Source organism: Microtus oregoni, unplaced genomic scaffold (assembly GCF_018167655.1).
Source record: "Microtus oregoni isolate MIOR12 unplaced genomic scaffold, Mior012 000026F_ref0000081, whole genome shotgun sequence".
Taxonomy (NCBI): Eukaryota; Metazoa; Chordata; class Mammalia; order Rodentia; family Cricetidae; genus Microtus; species Microtus oregoni.
In genome coordinates this window covers 28,287,217-28,302,510 of record NW_024543085.1, presented here as the reverse complement: position 1 = coordinate 28,302,510, position 15,294 = coordinate 28,287,217, and the positions used below count along the sequence as shown (strand labels likewise).

Sequence of the window (15,294 nt, the reverse complement as noted above, 5' to 3'; positions counted from 1 at the left end):
GGCAAGGACAACCATCATTTGCTCATCTCAGTAGATGGAGCAAAAGCTCTTAGTTCCTTTTTAAAGCAAGCAGTTCTTTTTTAGCATATCAAATAATGGGTTTTATTTTGACATTGTCATACATGTATATCACTGGACATAACTCATTCATCTTCCAGTTATGCTTGTGTGGTTGTATGACTCCCAACATCGCTGGCCACCTACCTGCCAAATACTCTTCCTTGTACTTTCATGACATTCCTGCATGCACATGTAAATAAACATTCTTTATGTAAGATAAAACATGCATTATCTTTCTCATCCCCCCATTATCATCTCTTGATCCCCTTTTACCCCTCTTTTAAATAGATCCCCTCTTGCTCTCATGTCTTATGTTGGTCATATATGATTTCTGTACTGGCATTACATTGTCTCATCTTTCTAAATCATCTTGCACAGGAAGATTGAGTTTCCAAATACATTATTTTTGTCTCGTTAACTTCTTTAAAAGCCCACTTTCGCCTCACTCACTAGTTACTAATAGCCTATAACAATAAGTTAGACTCCTAGCCAGGTGGTGAAGTCTTTATGCACTGTAGTTCCCATTCATTCTTACTGTAACTCTCCTTTAGCTGACATACCTGCTGCGAGCACCTTTCTTCTCTCCACAGTACCTCTGTTTGTTGTCACCTTTCTTGAGATGGCCTTTAACTAACATCTCTGACCATCTAATTTCTGCTAATTCAGCTCTCAAGTTCCAGTTTAGCTGTCCACCCCCCCGCCCGCCCCAGTTCATTTCTCCTGCAACATCTATTCTCCTTGTCATATGCAATCTTTTGTGAAGGTTGTTTGTGTAGATAACTGTGCACTGCCTTCTACAAAAATTTGTAAGTTCTTGGAAAAATAGCATTCATCTACAGGGATGGATTCCTCATGGTTTTATGGCTTTGTGTGTAAGTGGGAGCTTTAGCAGTGTGCCTTATGGTCACTGAATTAGATGTGGTAGGATAATTATTTATTATGATCCACCATGTCCATCTCAGTGCCTTGAGTCTGGTGCAAGCCAGGTTTTCATTGAATACTTGTTGAATAAATGAATAGGTATATTAAGTTTGTTTTGTTCTTCAGATGGGTCAATTATTTTAGCGTTTAGCCTTTTAACATGTATAAAATATATAATTTGTTTCTTTGGTGATAAAGAAAACATGTTCAGAATGCTCTAGAGTCCTTTATAGATTGTGCTAAATTGTGTCAGCTGCTCATAGAGTGTCTGTGTGCTTGCTTAGAGCTGAATAGAGGTAGCCAGGCCATTCTACAACTGCACTGGGAGAAGTCCTGCATCCAACGATTGTAGGAATCATATGGACAATAGATCAGTGAATGGTTTTATGTTATATTTCATCTCTTGAAGATGCGGATGATCTCAGGTGAAAGAAAGCTCCACCAGGACAAAGGATAGCTTGTTGCTAAGACCAGCTAGGCAGTCTTTTGCAAATTTCCCAGCCAGTAGTCAGCTCTTCCTTGATCATGTCATCATTACTGCCTTATTCATCTCACACCAGAGAAAAAGAAAAAAGGAAGCAGAGAGGGAGAGGGCCTTGGGAAGGAATTCCTCCAGTGCCTAAACCAGGCTTGTCACACTGCAGGGGAACAGTGTCTGCTTTCAATAATCTCCTATGTCATTAGTAGTAAAATAGAAGCCTATCTTTAGAGTTTTATGAATTTTTTTGTGCTAAGATTACAAGAGATCATTTATGCTCTTCTTAGAGCAGAGCAGTGGAGGAGGTGTTAGTTTGTAAATATCTTTACTTGATTTGTTTTCAGATTTTAGATTAAGGCAGGTACTAGCCATTTTTCAAAGCAAATAGACTGTCTTTTTAGTTCAGATGGAGAAAGCACAAATTCTTTACTGTAGCTTAGAACATTCTGCACAAGGTGACATATGGCAGAGATCACATAACATTCAACATTTAAAAACTTGAGTAGCTGGCTAATATTCTAAATTTTCTATAGGACCAGGGCAGAACTTTTTGCAAACTCTTAACATCCTATTTGAAGCACAGTCTGTGGATTCTTTATGCTGTGCATACATAGCCTTCATTTTCAGAAAGAGTGCGAGTTTGTCTTTGTCCATTCTGCCTTGGAAAGAAACTCTGTCTTAGAGTGCTAAAGGTGATCACCGACCGAGGCAAATAGTGTTAATGTTCTCTCTCCCTGTCCCTCTTTCTCTCTTCCTCTCTGTCTTTGTCTCTCTTGCTGTCTATATCCAACTATCTATCTGTCTGTCTGTCTATTAGGGGGGCTCAACTGGTTGATATGTATTGTATTAGAAATTTTATTTGGGTCTTTTCTTACTCACATATTTTTGTTTGTCTTAGGACTGAGACACTGCTCAGTAGCAAAATTACAATTATGAAGTAGCAATAACAATTTTACGGTTGGGGTCACCACAACACGAGGAACTATATTAAAGGGTTGCGGCATTAGGAAGGTTGAGAATTGCTAATGTCTGTAGGTATTGTTTAGTATTTCAGCTTTAAAATATGAAACAATATAATGCATATTGTATATCAAGTATGATTAGCTACACAATCTTTTATACCCCAAGGCCATAATCTCATGTGTCTAAGACATATGTAATGCTTTATCTATATTTATGAATATTTTTGCTCAAGCCATACCAGTGTTCCATCACTGAGTATATAGCTTGTATGAGTGTGTTTAATAACAGAAATACGCATGATATGTCACTCCCATCTGTCATTAGTATCATCGTTTTACATACATTTGCTTTAGAAGCCCAAGGGTGGGGGTCACTTTCTTCTGGGTTGTAGTCTGAACGCTTTGTGCCTGGCTGTGCAGATGTTAGGCGCTTGCACGCATGTGATCAAATGATGGGTTAATGAGAATCACACTCACAAATGGCAATCTATAATTAAGATGATAGCTAGAACCATAAAGCCAACAGGATACTCCTGTCAGGCAGTTAATAATATTCCCACTTCCCAGCAGGCAAAACCTAATCAAAGTCGTGAGGTTGCTCGTTATTGTTGGATCCAAATCTAGAGAAGGTTCTGCCTGGGGAGCTTTAGTGGGAAGAGTCATAGAGTCTGCGCTCACTTTTAAATGGTTTCTTTAGTCGTGGATTTCCTGCATGGCTCTTGTCTGCAATTGTTTCCTTGAGTGCTTGAATGAATATGTGTATAAAATAAGTCAAGAAATAAAAACCTGTGTGTAAACATTGTGATGCTTACGTCACATCATTTCATATTCAATCTTTCTTGTGTGCTTATGTTACTTTGGGTCCTTACGATAGTAAAATATATTACAAATATAAGTTGATAAGTATATGTGTATGAATTGTCCTGTTTCCTTCACATTGAATCTTTCCTGGGAGATTAGTTGCTGTAGGTCTATTTTTAATATTTATTATGTACAGTTGCTTGTGAATGCAGGTGCTTTCAAAGGTCAGGGGAACTTGAGTTATAGGCAGTTGTTAGTTTTTTGACATGGGTGCTGGGAACTGGACACGGTTCCTATAAGGGTAGCATGTACTCTTAATCAGTGTCTAGCAGGACTTTACAAGTGCCAAAGTTGTTGAAAATATAAGTTGCCATTCCCGAGTCTATGGGCAGCACAGCTGTAGTTTAAAGTACATACAGTGTGATAGAGGACTCTCGATTTTAAGATAATCTTTCCACACCAGAGTGTTGCTGAGCGTGAGAACAAAGCTAAGAACTACACATAAAGATTCCCAGAGATAGAACAACCACCGTGGAATTGCTTTGTGTGTCATACACCCCATAGTGTTAGCTGTCTGGGAAGTAGCAAGCAAGGTTAAAGGTCTTAAGGCACCACATAAAAGAGGTCCATCCTCTTTACAGTAATCATTCTCTGTTCTGTATAAGACATTGTTTAGCCTAATTACGATGTAATTTAAATTCTGTGATATGTTTATTCTAGTAAAACCTGATCACTGCTGTAACGGGTGTCCTACACTGATATGATTTGATTTTAATTTTTTCACCATACCATATGATGTCTTTAAAATTAAAAGTTAAATTTAAATGGGATTGGGGGAGGAAGGAGAGAGAGAGAGAGAGAGAGAGCGCACGAGTGTGTGAGCTTGAATTTGAACAAACCTATCATGAGCTAAAAGTATGGTTGAACCAGTTTTCCGACCCAATGTCTAGTAGACTAGAGAGGGAAAAGCCTGAAGTAGCCATGCTAAAGTAGTGAGTCCAAACAGAGAACTGTTACTTCCCCATTGGGATCTCTGCACTGCAGCTTGGCTTCTCCAGAGAACAGGTTACCTGTCTTTTGGCCCTCCTCACCCATCTTGCTCCAGGACTGAAGTGGCTTCTATCTGCCCTGTTTGTGTGTCTTTTGTTTTCTGAGTGATTATACTTTGAATTCATCCCGCCTATCTTTCTATGCCTCTTTGTAAAGATTTTACTTTGTTTCAAGCCTGAGGTCTAGATTTTTTTCCCATGTTCTTATTTCCTCCCTGTTTCTTTGGCCAAATAAACTGATGGCTTTGTATAAAAGCTAAAGATTTTAAAGAACTTCTTCTTATTTATTTATTATTAGGTTGGAAAAACGTCAATTTTGTGACGGCCTAAGTACTCTGATACTTTGATTAAAAGTGGTTGCTTTCTTTATTGAAGAACATTTTAAAAATAATTTTTATCACCTAGAGATTTTTCCAAATTCCATTCTTAAATTTTAAAAGTATTCATATTTTGTCTTTGTGTGTGTGCGTGCATCATGTGTATGCCTACTGTCCTGTGGAGATCAGGAAAAGGTATTGGATCCCCTGAAACAGGGTTATAGATGGCTGTGAGCGATCATGTAGATGCTGGGAAGCAAACCCAGGTCCTCTGTGAGAGCAGCAAGTGCTCTTAACCACTGAGCCATCTCTCCAGCTCTTTCTTCATCACAGTCTCTGTAGCAGAGTTACATTTTAGTTTTGTTTTGTTTTATTTTTCAAGACAGGGTTTTTCTGTGTAGCAGAACTCACTCTGTAAACCAGACTGGACTTGAACTCAGTCTTGGAACTCACTCTGTAAACCAGACTGGACTTGAACTTAGAGATCTGCCAGCCTCTCTGTCTTGTGAGTGCTGGATTAAAGGCATGTGCTACCACCGCCATGTATCTTAGTTTTAAAATCAGCATGTAAGGGGAAAATTTCTTTGGCTCATGCTGTTGGCTGTTTTTCAGAGCCCCTCATTGCCAGCTCTCCTACCGTCATCAGACCAGTAGATTTTGAAATGGGTCTTGGTTGCAAATGCTGCTGTCACTGGGAAGAGGCCTTCTCTGTGAGGGTGTGTTGGGAGTGCACCAAATCCTGGGTACAGCTGATGGATGACTCTAACCTAGGCTTTCTCAGGGAGCATTCCTGAGAGTCACATTCATTCTTTCTCTTCCTCCCCTGGGAGTTGAGTTAGCAGTGCCCTTCTGTACCCACCTCCAAAAAGAGCCAGAGCTGTTTGGCAGCCGAGAGTTGAACTTGCCTTAGAAAAGTGGTCTCCTCCTGCCTAATCGTCCCGATTTTACTTATCCAGATTGTGACAAACTGGGGAAGCAGCCCTGTGAATTTTGCAAAGTCCCTGTTCTAGCAGCTGCAGACCCACTCCCAGTGCCAAGTCCACAGAGAGGGAGTATTCTGCATCCACACAATGTTCTGCCCCTGGCAACCAGGTGTCTCAGCTACATGACTGTTTACAATTGTTATTTGATGTTTGGTTGTCAAGTCCTAGCAATTTGGTAACAGAACAGCCTCGTTTGTTTGTTGAGTTCCTCTGGTTTAGTCGTATTGTAGATTCAAGATGCATATTGTGGTAAATGTGAATGTTAGATAGGGGGGATCTAAGATGTATTTAGCCTATTGTCTTTCACAAATAGGAAAACAGACTAACGAGTTAGCAGCCAGGAAGGAATTGTAGCCTAACTTATCACATACCTGTTTTGTTTCTTCTCTGCTGCATAGACCCTCTGGTTCACATTGCATTCCACTGGTCTGTTGTACTAGATTTGCCCGGCCTGTCCTATGCACAGGTGAAGCCCTCTGAAGGAATAGCTACAAACACAGAGCTTAGTTTGCTGGTGTCCCTTCTGTCTGAACAGTTCAGAGTATGTGACAGCCATGGCTATCAGGGCAGCAGCTGGACAGGGTCTCTTTGGAGCTTGTGGAATCTCCTCTATCCCTGCTTCTGTTCTGGCATCGGACCTGCTCCATGGCCTGAGTTGCTCAGCCTGCTATTGCTCACTCTTCTGTCCCAGATGGTTTCCGTCATCCCCTGTCCTGTATTTTAATTTTCCCTGAGACTTGAACTGATACAAGGTAGAGATTATTTTGAAAATACTTCTGAAACGATCTGTATCAACTACTGCAGAAAAGCTTTCTAGTCCTGTTTGTGCTGAGAAGTGCCAGAATAACCTCTGTACTCATGAGTCATTTTTACATGCTCTTCCTTTAGCCTTAAACCAGCACAGAGAGAAGTAACTCCAGAGTGGCAGGAAATAGAAAAACTGCTGATGAGAGATAGAAGTCCCAGAACCAACTTACTTTGTGACTTTCTGCATTCCTTAGCCAACAAGGAGTTTGTAGACTCTGCCTATAAAATGACCGAGGTGACCCTGGTATGTGTGTGTGTTTCCCCAGCTCTGCCTGTGAAACATATTGCGAGAGAAGTTGATTAAACAATTGTTCTCAATGGTGTGAACATTAAATCTAAATTTAAATGGAACAAATTCAAGTTCATCCAGAGAAAAGGAATTCAGTAGTCTTACAGTAATTGTCTGTGTTGTTGTCCAATTTATTTGTCAGATCAGTCACACTGAATGCCTTGGCCTAGATAGTGCAGTTTAACTTCTCTTTCAGAGCATCTGAGCATTGTAATGCTCAGGATGAAACAAGATTATATACAAATGCCTGGAAACAGACATTTATTCTCCACCATAGAATAAGAAAATACATACACTTAAATATAATTGTGCCCTAATTTACACAACCCCAACTGCTTCATGCTTCTTCACTCTCGGTGCCACCTCAGCTGTGATTTAGTTGAGAACCACCTGCTTTTTCATGCAGTGGTAGTGGTTGATAGCATTGATCTCTGCTTTGGCTGGGTGTGGTAATAGGTGTCCTTGCTGTTCCATGCCTGTGCATTTGTGCCTTAGCTTCTCGGTCCTGTACCATGTAGTCCTCTTTCAAATAATTTTGATCTTTAACACTTTTCAGCATCATAATGTTTGTCTATCCAACAGACCCCCCCCCCCTTTTGTAAAAATTTAGTCTTCTAGAATTTGGTTCTGCCTTCAGCTTCTGAGCTTCTTTTAGACATGGTAGCGCCGAAGCCCTATAAGGCAATTTCACTTTAATTCTTAGACACTGGGGACTGTAGTTTTAAATGGGTGTTTCTTGTTTTAAATGGGTGTTGAGAGCTTCAGCCTGGACTCTTGAGGTTGTCTTTTGGCCTCCAGGTTGAAATTCCTATTATTCTGGAACATGAAATTTGCAAGTTACAGTGGAAGAACACTGTGCTTTGTTCTTAAAGGTGACATGCAGAACTTTTAACAGGGAGCCTGGCATAGACAACAGTGCCCAAGCAGAATATAGGTCACATCAGCTGAATATAAGCCCTACCTGAGCCAAACATGAGTTCACAGACTTCAGAGTCATGTATGTGATGGAGACTTTGAGTCTTCCTTTACATGAAATTGGAATTGTACGGGTTACTTTTGTATCTCCTTTTTGTGTCTTCTTCTAGTTCAGAAATAATGGATCAAAATCTCTAGTTTAGTCCCTGATTGGGATAGAACTCATTACTTTATATGTATGTGACCACCTTCAACAGTTTTGGGTACTGTCTTTGCAGGTGAGCCCTGCTGTCAGGTTATGATACAACCGGTTATTGGCCCAATTTTCCAATACACATGAATACTTATTGAGCTAAAGTATGTTGTCAGGCAGGTACAGGGTTATTCATGGAACCCATTTAGTGAAATCAGTGATGTCCCAATTTTCTGTTCTTTGTTGAAAAGGTTTCCCAGTGGGAAAAGAGCTGCTGATCATTGGCTTCAAACGACTACCAATCTTTAGAACAGCCATTCTCAATAGGGGGCATTTGGCCACGGCTGGAGACAGATTTGGTCATGATCTTCTTGGGCTATATAGGTCAGAGCCAGGGATGCTGCTGCACAAACTGTGATGCACACGACAGCTTCCAAAGCAGTGAGTCACTTGGTTCACATGTCAGAAGGGTCCCGAGTAACCTTCAGTGACCCAGTACAAGACATACTGTTCCTAATGCTGCAGGTCTTGTTGGAGACTCATAGCCTGTTCACTACATATAATATTGTAGTTCACTTTCAAATATTTGACATTATTTACTAATAACCCATTATCTATCGGCTGGAGAGATGGCTCAACAAAGTAGGACTATTGAAGAGGACTAGCATTTGGTTCCTAGAATTCATGTCACATGGCTCAAAACCACCTGTAACTCTTGGTCCATAGCATCTAACACTCCCTTTACACTTACACACATGCACATACATATAAATTACAATCAGAGTTTAAAAATAGAAAGAACCCATATCTAGCATATCACAGTTAATGGACATGTTCACTAATAAAAACCCCACTTGCCCCACCCATTGCAGCATTGTTGATCAAGACATGGTTGAATGGCATTCTTTGTAGATATACCCTTCACACTCTGAGCATTGGTTTTGCTTTGGCCTCCTACTAGAAGATTTGCTTTCTTTTCTGGTTGTAAGGTGTGGCACTGCCTTGTTGAGCTTGTAGCCTGAGTAACAGACCCACATGATCTGCAGTGCGTGTGCTGGGTGTTTTGAAATCAGTCTCAGTGTTCTTCCCCAATAACTCTGTTTGCTTCACATATACCTTTCAGTGCCGCAGCCACTCCATCCTGACTACTGCTTTTGTGGGAAGTATTGAGACAATAGATGAGGAGCAAAGCCTTGCCTCCTTCCTGCTCCAGAGAGTTGAGAGCTAAGGACAGGGGCAGTAGGTGAAAACACACATGCAAAAGAAGACAAAGTTTAAAAGAACGACTATACAAGGTGCATTTCTTCAGATGCAAAGATGAAAGATGTAATGTGACAGAAACTTATGTGCAATAACATTCAAGGATGGCCTAAAATGGGCACTGGTGCTGCTTGATTCAGGGTCAGATGCTGGAGACTTAGCAGGGCCAGGGTGCACATCCAGGCCTTCTCCTCATCAAGAGAGTCTCCCATTACTGTAATATTAGTTAACAGTAAATTTTGAATATAAAATCAAATTAAGAATGAGATATGAATCTACAGGCTAACACCTCCCGGGGGGAAAAACACTAAGAAAATGTTTATATAATTAAGATTTCAATTAGTGCTTAATTTATACTTTTGTAAATACCATGATCTAGAAACTAAACTGAGGAGAGAACTAACTACATGTGATGTGAACATCACTGTCCTAAATACATGCCTCAGTCCATCTCTTCTGTTCATTGTTGGTTCACAGAAGCCTGCTTCCCCCCCCCCAGAGAATAAACTGCACAAGGAGCAGAGCGTGTTTACAGTTCCTAATATGTGATTAGTACAAAAAAACAGAAGTGGAGAGTAGGTTCTTGAGACCCTGTGAGGACAGATAAGCAAAAGAAACTGACTCAAGCCAATCCTGGGGGTTTGTTTGAATTCTCGGAATCAGATATTGAAGTCTCTTAGGAGTTCATTCTCTAGCCAAGAATTTTTTGAAGTTGATAGTGGTGGGATAAGGAAAATCAGTTTTTTCAGAGGACGTGGGGTCTATCAACCATAATCCAGGGAAGGTTCTATGCCCAGAAGTAGTTGACTAAAACAAATGAGATTCCATGTTTTTGTTGTGCTTCTCTTATTTGCTTTTTTTATTTTTGGGGGAAAGAGAACATAAAATTGGTTGGGCAGGGAATGGGTCTTGGAGGAGTTAGAGGAGAGGAAAGAATATGACCAGAATATATTGTATGAAAAGTTAAAAAGGCCTTATGTTAGAAGGGTACGTTTTAATTTCATCTGTTTTCAGCCAAGTCAGTTATTCCATAGTAGACATCCGTCGAGTTGAACATTGCAAGCTAGGACTTAACATGTAGCTTAAAGTTATGCCTCTTAGTGGTTACTGAAAAGTGTAGCAGTGACCAGGGGCCAGCCCCATGTCAGTTCACTGAGATGAGCAGATCTTGAAAGTCACCTTTGAGTGTGGTTTAGAAAATGCTGCTTTAAGTATAATTCCTTGTTACTGCATGCCACCTCTGTCAGTGTGACTCCCCATAGCTGTTACATACCCAACAGCAAGGACTTAGGGAAAGGATAGATATGTTTTTGATTCATACCCTAGAGGTTTCAACCCATCACAGTAGGGATGTGTACCTGTACTGGCTCCCTCCTATGTCCTTGTGTTCAATCTGGGCCCACAGTTGAGGGTTGGTACTCTCTACCTTCAGGCCAGGTCATTTAATCTCTACTTAATCTTCTCTTGGAAATGGATACACAGAAACATAAGAGAGGTGTGCTTTATTAGTGACCTGTGTGCTTCTCTGTAGTCAGGTTAACACTGCACATTAGCCATTAAGCCTGTTAATAAAGTCTCGGTGAATCCTATGTAATTTCCCATTTATAACAAGTTTAGTGCTCACCTAATTGAGTACATGATCACTTTGGCACCTTGTTATTCAGTGATCATGTTCTGTAGCTTACAATGCATTCTTGATGTTTAGGCTTTGATGTTTTCATGGTTTTTTTTCTTCTTTTTATGTGACAATATAATTTCATTGATAATATATTATGCTTCATACATAATTTTGACAAGGAGTAAAGGTCTGTTCTTGCTTTTATTTGCTTATCTTATTACATGAGCTTTGAGGATAGATGATGCTGCCTGCCTCAGATTATCCCAGTTTATTTCGTCTGTATTTCCGAAGGGTTGAAGATTCAGAATAGAAGAGAATGTGGTGATAGGATGTGCTTGTTGGGAACTCTTTAAAAATGTTGCCTTTTCTTAGCCCTAGTAATTTCTGCGTTCATGGTATCATCTATAGACACTGAGCAGGTACCTGCTTTGCTTTCCACGCTAGCTTTCAACCTCAGCCCTGGCATTTCTAGGGCTTTCACTGGCCTATACTGTGACCAAGTCATTGTGACATCACTGAGTTCCCTGTGCCATCATTTTGAGCCACCCCTGAGCCATACCACGGCTAAGAGGGCATAGCAATGCCAAAAAGTTTGAGCTATGAAGATTTTCCGAAGAACATACGTGGGAAGGTAAAGTTCTTATCAGCACACTGTGTCTCGCCCATGTCCCTGTGTTCTCTTGTATTGACATTATTGTGTGTTTTGTTGTGAAGCACCTTCAGACTTGTTCTGAAAAGAGACAAGTCTATAAAGAGGTAAGTGTGTATAATGTTTAATCTAGTGACCAACAGCTGGTTACAAAATCAAAATATTTGGGGTTTATTAAGCTTAATTTTCTTATTTCATTTGATTCTCTTGATTATGGCAGACTGGATTCCCATAATGATCCGCATTAGCATATTCTGTCACATTTTCAAGCCCGGTCGTGTTGTCCCAAACCTAGTACAATCTGAAAACCAATCAGTGTAGTTTCTTTTTTCTAGGAATAGCAAATGGAGGTGGGGAAAGTATTTATATTCATCTTTCCCTCAGGAAATGATCCCACCTTAACAGCAAATAATGTTCTAATACTCTTTGTTTTTATTTGTTCATTTACAACAATTCAGTGTCCGAAGTTTTATTTCTTTGCAGTCAGTTTACTGCTTTCTCTGAAGCTGAATGTGACTCTCCATCCTCAGCAGCCATTAGCTTAGCAACACATCCTTGGCTTATTTAAGTTTCAGGATTCATATCGTGTGACTTTTCCTCCCAGCATCCCATTAACTGTTTCAAAGCAATGCGCCATTGAAGTATTGTGGCCATGTTTCTTGCTTTGTTCTTCTCCCCAGTGGATCTCAAGCTATTGATTCTGTTTGCAGTTGAGGGACGATTTGTGATGTTTGCGGGTAGTTTGATGCTATCAGGTCTTTGGCGATAGCTTCCTCTTAAGTCTTCAGCATATGTTTCTGACATTTGGTGTGTTGCTTTAAAAGTTCTTCAAGCATTATATCTTTGCACATCCATTATTTACATTGAGGGCAGCTCTTCAAAATGAAATTTGTTCACTCTTCCTGTGTTCATAATAGACCCAACAGACACCTGTAGTACTGCATTTCCTTAGTGTTTTTAAAATGGCTTCATGGCAAATACTCATTGCCCCCTTTTTCAGATAACTATTAACCATTTGTGGTACTCTTACTTTAATAACTGTGTTGGGAAATGCTCCTCAAGTGGAAGGAAAAGCAGGAAAAATGGTTTAGGAAGTAATTTCTCTGATGTTCAAGTTGTTAAGTTTTGAAGTTGTGTACTATATTACTTAATACTTTACTATTTAAAATTCAGTAGTAGAGGCCAGACATAGTAGGGTACACCTCCAATCTCAGCATTCCAGAGGCAGAGGCAGGCAGCTCTCTGAGTTTTATGTCATCCTGGTCTACAAAGGGAGTTCCAGAAAAGCCAGGACTATTACACAGAGAAACCCTTTCTTTAAAAAAAAAAAAAAAAAAAAAAAAACAAGCAAATAAAAAATTCTATATCAGTTGATGTTTTTATAGTTCATGATAAATGTATTTATACTGATATTTAAGTTTCTTTCCCATTATAGAAGTAAGAACTATTCATTGTGGATAATAAGGAATGGTCCAGATAAGAAACACTGCCCTCACTGTTTACCCTTCTGTGCACATCTTTATAGCACACTCTATTTTCAGTCTTCCTCCTCTGCTTTTCCTCCCCATCATTTTCTATTTAAAGAACTACCCCCACTTGCTCTTTTGACTTATACCTACCCACAAACACTACACACACAGTTATTATTTTTGACTACTTAAAAGTTATTTTCTAAAATGTCAGTTTTTAATGATTCCTGATGTTTGATCATGTGCCTAGGCCAAAATCTCTGAATTTATTTTTTTTGACAAAATCTTTTAGATTAGTCTTCTATTGTTGGTTCTTATTTTACTTGCTTAAACTCTGTTGTTTTTCCTTTGTTCTTAGATACATATGAACTTTTAAAATCTTGTCTTAATATCTACTACAGTTGAATGCTTTGAAGTAAAGTTGCTGTCAGTAAATTGACATTAGTATTCATGGACCTATCTGTTCTATCTGTTCCTTTTGTTGCTGTGTTAAAACAATATAACCAAAAGCAACTTAGGGGGAGAAAGGATTCATCATCTTACACAGCCTGTTATTGAGGGAAGTCAGTGTAAGAAACTGAAGGTAGGCCTGCTTGCTATACGATGCAGCATTACCTCTGACCTGTGAACTCATGAACAAGGAGGAACAGCAAAACCCATGGACAAAGGCTGCTTGCTGGCTCAACCACAGGCTCATGCTAATCTAACTTTCTTACATATCCCAGCACTATCTGTCTAGGGCTGTTATAAGATGGTGCTGCTCACAGTGGGCCTCGTGCATCAACTAATAATCAAGATCAAGACATGTTCACAGGTAAATCTGATCTAGGCAGTTTGTCTATCAAGGCTTTTGGTAGGCTGTTCCAAGTTGACATACAAATGCATATTGTATAAATTTAAATATGCTTAGTTTATATTTAATTTAAAGTTTTTATAGTGAAATGAATTATTTTTAATACACAACTCTGAGTTCTTATAAATATATATTGTAGATGGAAGTTTCTGTCCTGCCTGGTCCTACAGCTATTCAGTCACAAATAAACACACAAGAGTCTTACATTAATTATAAACGGTTTGACCTATTGTTCAGGCTTATTACTAACTACCTCTTACAACTTAGATTTACCCATAACTCTCATCTATGTTTGGCCACGTGACTTGGTACCTTTTCTCAATAATCATTCTCATCTCACTTTCTCTGCTTCTGGATGATTGACTCTCTGCCTTTCCTCTTCCCAGAATTCTCTTAGTCTGCTCGTCCCACCTACACTTTCTGACTGACTACAGGCCAGTCAGCATTTATTAAACTAATATGAGTGACAAATTTTTGCAGTGTATAAGAGCATTATCCTACAGCAGTATACATTATATACCACCCCCCTCATAACAAGACAGATATCCCACCTGAAAAATTCCTCAAATTCGGCTCTTGGCTACAAAACATCCTTTTATTAATTATGAAAAATAAAAATATACAAGACATTCCTAAAACTATTACCATGTTGCTTTTTGTCTGGGCATTTTCTGGAGTATCTGGGCTTTTTTTCCTGTTTCAGAAGTGTTTATAATATGTTTGTTACTAGTCTGTCCCCCATACTTTTTAGTGCATGTATTAATTTTTTAGTGTATAAATTATTTAGGTATTGGATTGATTGTGATTTCTCTCCTTATAACCTAGCAGCCCTGCCATGATTGTATTTACATGTTGCCAGAATTGCTAAGAAAGTACTGAAATAGAGGAATTTTCACATTTTTGTGGTTGTGAACAATTTTCAGAATTACTCTGTGTTGTCAAATTAATACTTGAAGTGCTTAGGCTATTTATATATATGACAAGCAATATAGATGAAAACCCACTTTCCTGTGTTCTCGCCAATATTGATGATTATAATCTTATATTTTGTCAATTTGGCAGATGAATAATACAACACTATTTTTTAATCTGCGTTCTTTGAATTCACCACTGTATTTTTCATTTGCTTATTATTGCTCACCAGTCTCTATAGTGTGTCACTTTTGGCTTTTGTTAAGAAGGATAAAGCTTAGTATTTAAGCCAAGATCCTTCTCTATTGGTGATCTTAACTTTCACAGTTATATCTTAGAGGTTTTGTCCTCTTTGTCACTGACTTATTTTGATTTTTTTTAGTTATTTTTTGTAATATGAATATTTTTATGAACCCAGCAATTTTCAATTTTATTAATTTATATTTTGATCATGCATATTGAATTTTAGTTTTTTTCCTCTTTAGATCAGTTCTCATCCTGTGGGTTGTGGCCCTTTTGGGGGATGGGTTTAAAATGACCTTTTCGCAGGGGTCACCTAAGACCATTGGAAAACACAGATAATTAAATTATGATTCATAAGTTAGAAATTACAGTTGCGAAGTAGCAATGAAAATAATCTTGTGATTGGGAGTCACTGCACATGAGGAACTATACGAAAGGGTCATAGCATATAGGAAGATTGAGAACGTGTATTTGGATGATAGTTACATGCTTTTCTCCCACTTAGCATTATTTGT

General features: G+C 39.0%; 1 protein-coding gene across 2 annotated transcripts in view; it reads left to right on the top strand.

Annotated features, from left to right (window-relative positions):
- The window catches only part of Chchd3 (coiled-coil-helix-coiled-coil-helix domain containing 3), a 265,737-nt gene that overhangs the window by 155,295 nt on the left and 95,148 nt on the right, over positions 1-15,294 (top strand). The gene's annotated exons all lie outside the window — the stretch shown is intronic.